This window comes from Oncorhynchus nerka, linkage group LG8 (genome assembly GCF_034236695.1).
Source record: "Oncorhynchus nerka isolate Pitt River linkage group LG8, Oner_Uvic_2.0, whole genome shotgun sequence".
Taxonomy (NCBI): domain Eukaryota; kingdom Metazoa; phylum Chordata; class Actinopteri; order Salmoniformes; family Salmonidae; genus Oncorhynchus; species Oncorhynchus nerka.
In genome coordinates, this window is record NC_088403.1 from 49609984 (window position 1) to 49617034 (window position 7051).

Consider the following 7051-nt stretch of genomic DNA (forward strand, 5'->3'; position numbering starts at 1 on the left):
CCCTCGGCTCCAAACGGAACGCTGACCTCCATCATCATGCCCATGTCCCTGAACCGCCCAGGGGGTAGAGGACACGGGGGACAGGCCAGAGCAGGTGTGACCCATCCACTATCGCCTCATCTGGTGGAGTTGAGAGAGGGCGGGATAGATGGAGGAGGAGAGGAGGAAAGCGACGTAGGGATAAAGGAGATTTTCAAAAGAAGGAATGGCAAATAGGACCCCAGTCAAAACTAGCACTTAGACAGAAAACATGGACTGACTAATAGAGCAGGCCGTTGTGTCATCAATGGCAAGGACCTTCCCTTGATATGGGTACAGGAATGTGGCATTGACCACTTCCAGCTCCACCCATTTGTCCTGTTTGTTCATAGATCCTGCCAAGAGGCAAAAAACAGAGTTACTCCATCTCTAACCGTATACATTAAAGCACACACAAACTGAGCACCATAAACCCCCTGCCTACATAGAAGTAACCTCTGACCTTGATGGTGTAGGAGAGGGATGAGGAGTAGGGGCAGCGGAGGATGATCCTGGAGCCTGAATCAGAGATGTGGTAAACCAGAGCACTGGGCTCCGTCATGTGCCTGGGTCTATACTCCTCCTGCGGTTGGCCTGGTCTGTGAACATCATGTTCCTATCTCCCACGTCCTCCTTTGACTGCTCAGATTCTAACACAGCTGGAACTGGTCGCTTTATGGACACGTTGGAGACATATTAAAGGAGAGACAGACGGTGTAAGTGAAATTAAAACATTGCTGATTTGAAACACGTACGTTTGACATGGACGTTTGGCAAAGTTCCACGCTCAGATGGACAGTAAAGCTCTCGGGGTGGCAGGTAGCCTAGTGGTTAGAGCGTTGGACTTGTAATTGAAAGGTTGTGAGATCAAATCTCCAATCTGATAAGGTAAAAATATGTTGTCTGCCCATGAACAAGGCAGTTAACACACTGTTCCTAGGCTGTCATTGAAAATAAGAATATGTTCTTAACTGTCTTGCCTAGTTAAATAAAGGTAAATATGATATTGTGGTCTGATGGTCCTGTAAGTCACTTCTGTGTAGTTCTCCTCACAGATGAGCTCATGGCTACCCTAGGGACACTGGGGAGAGCAGTGGGGTACTGCTACGTCCCTCCCATCTACCTGCCGGGTCATCAGCCACCACCCTGGACTGAAATCTGAGTCCCCCAGGCACACAAAGAGATATTATTAAATAAATCAGGTGTTATTGATTTCTTCACGACTGGACCACCGACGTTATCCAACTGGCCAACGTTGTGACGTAACCTGAACGCCCATCTGCGGCCTGCTTATTGTTGGCTGCTATCTATCGGGCAATTTTCTTGGGTCACTATAACTATATCTATTTTGCCAATTGGATTGGTCCCCTCTACCACACGGAACCCCACTAATCTACCGACGGAAACGCACGAGGTGGCTAAAAACAGACCTCCATCCTCTGATAGCTTGCTACCCATGGCCCGGCTAGCTGTCTGAATCGCCGTGACCCCAACCAACCTCACTACTCACTGGACCCTTATGATCACTCGGCTAAGCATGCCTCTCCTTAATGTCAATATGCCTTGTCCATTGCTGTTCTCGTTAGTGTTTATTGGCTTATTTCACTGTAGAGCCTCTAGCCCTGCTCATTATACCTTATCCATCCTTTCAGTTCCACCACCCACACATGCGATGACATCACCTGGTTTCAATGTTTGTGGAGACAATATCTCTCTCATCATCACTCAATACCTAGGTTTACCCCCACTGTATTCCTACCAAACCTACCAAACCTTTGTCTGTACATTATACCTTGAAGCTATTTTATTGGCCCCAGAAACCTGCTCTTTTTACTCTCTGTTCCAGACGTCCTAGACGACCAATTCTCATAGCTTTTAGCCGTACCCTTATCCTACTCCTCCTCTGTTCCTCTGGTGATGTAGATGTTAATCCAGGCCCTGCAGTGCCTAGCTCCACTCCTATTCCCCAGGCGCTTTCTTTTGATGACTTCTGTAACCGTAATAGCCTTGGTTTCATGCATGTTAACATTAGAAGCCTCCTCCCTAAGTTTGTTTTATTCACTGCTTTAGCACACTCTGCCAACCCAGATGTCCTAGTCGTGTCTGAATCCTGGCTTAGGAAGACCAGCAAAAACTCTGAAATCTCCATCCCTAACTACAACCTATTCAGACGAGATAGAACGGCCAAAGGGGGCGGTGTTGCAATCTACTGCAGAGATAGCCTGCAGAGTTCTGTCCTACTATCCAGGTCTGTACCCAAACAATTTGAACTTCTACTATTAAAAATCCACCTTTCTAAAAACAAGTCTCTCACTTTTGCCGCCTGCTATAGACCACCCTCTGCCACCAGCTGTGCTCTGGACACCATATGTGAACTGATTGCCCCCCATCTATCTTCAGAGCTCGTGCTGCTAGGTGACCTAAACTGGGACATGCTTAACACCCCAGCCTTCCTACAACCTAAGCTTGATGCCCTCAATCTCACACAAATTCTCAATGAACCTACCAGGTACCACCCCAAAGCCGTAAACACGGGCACCCTCATAGATATCATCCTAACCAACTTGCCCTCTAAATACACCTCTGCTGTTTTCAACCAAGATCTCAGTGATCACTGCCTCATTGCCTGCATCCATAATGGGTCAGTGGTCAAACGACCTCCACTCATCACTGTCAAAGGCTCCCTGAAACACTTCAGCGAGCAGGCCTTTCTAACTGGCCTGGGTATCCGAGCTGGCCCGGGTATCCTGGAAGGATATTGACCTCATCCCGTCAGTAGAGGATGCCTGGTTTTTTAAAAAAAGCCTTCCCCATTCAAGAAATTTAAAACCAGGAACAGATATAGCCCTTGGTTCTCCCCAGACCTGACTGCCCTTAACCAACACAAAAACATCCTATGGCGTTCTTTATTAGCATCGAACAGCCCCCGTGATATGCAACTTCTCAGGGAAGTTAGAAACCAATATACATAGGCAGTTAGAAAAGCCAAGGCTAGCTTTTTCAAGCAGAAATTTGCTTCCTGCAACACAACACACCTATCCTCAGCTGCCCACTGCACTGAGGATAGGAAACTCTGTCACCACCGATAAATCCACTATAATTGAGATTTTCAATAAGCATTTTTCTACGGCTGGCCATGCTTTCCACCTGGCTACCCCTACCCCGGTCAACAGCACTGCACCCCCTACAGCAATTCGCCCAAGCCTTTCCCATGTTTCCTTCTCCCAAATCCAGTCAGCTGATGTTCTGAAAGAGCTACACAATCTGGACCCCTACAAATCAGCCGGGCTTGACAATCTGGACCCTTTCTTTCTAAAAAATGATCTGCCGAAATTGTTGCAACCCCTATTACTAGCCTGTTCAACCTCTCTTTCGTGTCATCTGAGATTCCCATAGATTGGAAAGCAGCTGCGGCCATCCCCCTCTTCAAAGACCTATATCTATCCTACCCTGTCTTTCTAAGGTCTTCCACTGCAAATCTACCATTCCAGTGTTTTACTTGCTATATTGTATTTACTTCGCCACCATGGCCTTTTTTTGCCTTTACCTCCCTTATCTCATCTCATTTGCTCACATTGTATATATACTTATTTTTCTACTGTATTATTGACTGTATGTTTGTTTTACTCCATGTGTAACTCTGTGTTGTTGTATGTGTCGAACTGCTTTGCTTTATCTTGGCCAGGTCGCGATTGTAAATGTTCTCAACTTGCCTACCTGGTTAAATAAAGGTGAAATGAAAATCAAATAAAAAATTGGTCAAATATATATATTTGGCAGACGTTATCGCAGGTGCAGCAAAATGCTTTTGTTCCGCGCTCCAACAGTGCAGTAATACCTAACAATACAAAAAACTCAAACCCAAAGAATAAAAAGAAAGAAATCAAGAAATCAACTTGCCCTCTAAATACACCTCTGCTGTGCAAACGACCTCCACTCATCACTGTCAAAGGCTGTGCAGTAATACCTAACAATACAAAAAACTCAAACCCAAAGAATAAAAAGAAAGAAATCAAGAAATATCAGAACGAGCAATGTCAGAGTTCGGAATATAAATATATATGTATATGATGGTATGTGTAGACATTATTTATATGAATAGAAAAGGTGTGTACAGCAGTAGTTATACAGGATAAGCCTTGACTAGAATACAGTATATACGTACATATGAAGTGGATAAAACAGTATGTAAACATTATTCAAGCGACCAGTGTTCAATGACTATGTACATAAGGCAGCAGTCTCTAAGGTGCATGGTTGAGTATCGCGTGGTAGCCGGCTAGTAACAGCGACTAGCTTTCAGGGCAGGGTACTGGGCGGAGGCCGGGCTAGTAGTGACTATTTAACAGTCTAATAGCCTGTTTTTCAGTCTCTTGATCCCAGCTTTGATACAAGTGTACTGTCTCTGCCTTCTAGATGTTTGCAGGGTGAACAGGCCATGGCTCAGATGGTGAGGTCCTTGATGATCTTCCTGTGACATCGGGTGCTGTAGATGTCTTGGACTGCATTTGCGGAAGTTGCAATTGCTGTACCAGGCAATTGGTGCATGGTGCGGTGCATCTGTAGAAGCTTGTGAGGGTCTTAGGGCCAAGCCGAATTTCTGTAATTGACTGCTGAATACAGTCGATTACACACACAAAAACGTATCAAAATAAATACATTTAGTGGGATTCATTGTTGTGTGCAACATCAGTGGATGAGGTGAGTTTTCCACCCCAACCTAGTGTAAAACAATTAGAAAAGGACTTTATCAATCCAAAGCGATTTTATTACCACAAATAAGTAAATTCCAGCCTCCCGGGTGGTGCAGTGGTTAAGGGCGCTGTACTGCAGCGCCAGCTGTGCCATCAGAAACCCTGGGTTCGCGCCCAGGCTCTGTCGTAACCGGCCGCGACCAGGAGGTCCATGGGGTGACGCACAATTGGCCTAGCGTCGTCCGGGTTAGGGAAGGCTTGGTTGGTAGGGATGTCCTTGTCTCATCGCGCACCAGTGACTCCTGTGGCGGGCCGGGCGCAGTGCGCGCTAACCAAGGTTGCCAGGTGCACGGTGTTTCCTCCTGGCTTCCGGGTTGGATGCGCGCTGTGTTAAGAAGCAGTGCGGCTAGGTTGGGTTGTGTATCGGAGGACGCATGACTTCGTCTCAACCTTCGTCTCTCCCGAGCCCCGTACGGGAGTTGTAGCGATGAGACAAGATAGTAGCTACTACAACAATTGGACACCACGAAAAAGGGGTAAATATTTTACTAAAAAAGAATAATAAAAAAATAAAAAATAAGGAAATTCCAATATGGGTCAATCAAGTCAACCTAGTCGCTGACCAGACAGGAAGTGGACTCCATGGTGGTCTGATGACATCAGAGGTTTACAGGAAGTGAACGTCAATATTCACAGTGCACCTAGCTTACTCTAAGGGGACACAAAATCGTGTTATTTAATTGAATGATGTCTGAACCCATCACTATTTTCAACCAATAACATTACACTTTCACCTTAAAAAGTCGAATCTGATCATTAGGCAGAGGGAGCCAGACACAGACACATTCCTGTGTTAAAGGAATGTTCCTTTAACACAGGACAGATGGAATCATAACCATAAACTCATTGACACAGAACATGTTGTATTTGGTATGAGTCAGTAATAAAAGCAAGGAGGCTGATCAACAGTGGCATGTGTTTCACAGATTGTTTGTTTATGGTGTTTCCATCCGTCGAACCGTATGCAACCACAATAAGAACAACATGGTGAATGAATAACAATATGAGATTCTGTACAGTTTCATCATGTGTTTCCTGTCTGACAGGGTTATTTTCCAATCCTGTCAGATATACAGTACCAGTCAAAAGTTTGGACACACCTACTCATTCAAGGGGTTCTCTTTATTTGAACTATGTTCTACATTGTAGAATAATGGTGAAGTAATCAAAACTATGAAATAACATATATGGAATCATGTACTAACCAAAAAAGTGTTAAACAAATCAAAATATATTTTAGATTCTTCAAAGTAGCCACCCTTTGCCTTGATGACAGCTTTGCACACTCTTGGCATTCTCTCAACCAGCTTCATGAGGTAGTCACCTGGAATATATTTCAATTAACAGGTGTGCCTTGTTAAAAGTTAATTTGTGGAATTTATTTCGTTCTTCATGCATTTGAACCAATCAGCTATGTTGTGACAAGGTAGGGGTGGTATACAGAAGATAGCCCTATTTGGTAAAAGACCAAGTCCATATTATGGCAAGAACAGCTCAAATAAGCAAAGAGAAAATACATTCCATCATTACTTTAAGACATGAAGGTCAGTCAATGCGGAAAATGTCAAGAACTTTGAATGTTTTTTCAAGTGCAGTCGGAAAATCCATCTAGCGCTATGATGAAACTGGCTCTCATGAGGACCGCCACAGGAAAGGAAGACCCAGAGTTACCTCTGTTGCAGAGGATACGTTCATTAGTTACCAGACTCTGAAATTGCAGCCCAAATAAATGCTTCACAGAGTTCAAGTAACAGACACATCTCAACATCAACTGTTCAGAGGAGGCTGTGTGTATCAGGCCCTCATAGTCAAATTGCTGCAAAACCACAACTAAAGGACACGAATAATAATAAGAGACTTTCTTGACCCAAGAAACACGAGCAATGGACATTAGATCGGTGGAAATCTGTCCTTTGGTCTGATGAGTCCAAGTTTGAGATTTTTGGTTCCAACCGCAATGTCTTTGTAAGACGCAGAGTAGCTGAACGGATGATCTCTGCATGTGTGGTTCCCACCGTGAAGCATGGAAGAGAAGGTGTGATGTGTGGGGGTGCTTTGCTTGTGACACCGTCTATGAACTATTTAGAATTCAAACCACACTTAACCAGCATGGCTACCACAGCATTCTGCAGCGATACGCCATCACATCTGGTTTGCGGTTAGTGGGACTATCATTTGTTTTTCAACAGGACAATGACCCAAAACACACCTTCAGACTGTGTAAGTGCTATTTGACATAGGAGAGTGATGGAGTGCTGCATCAGATGCATCAGATGATC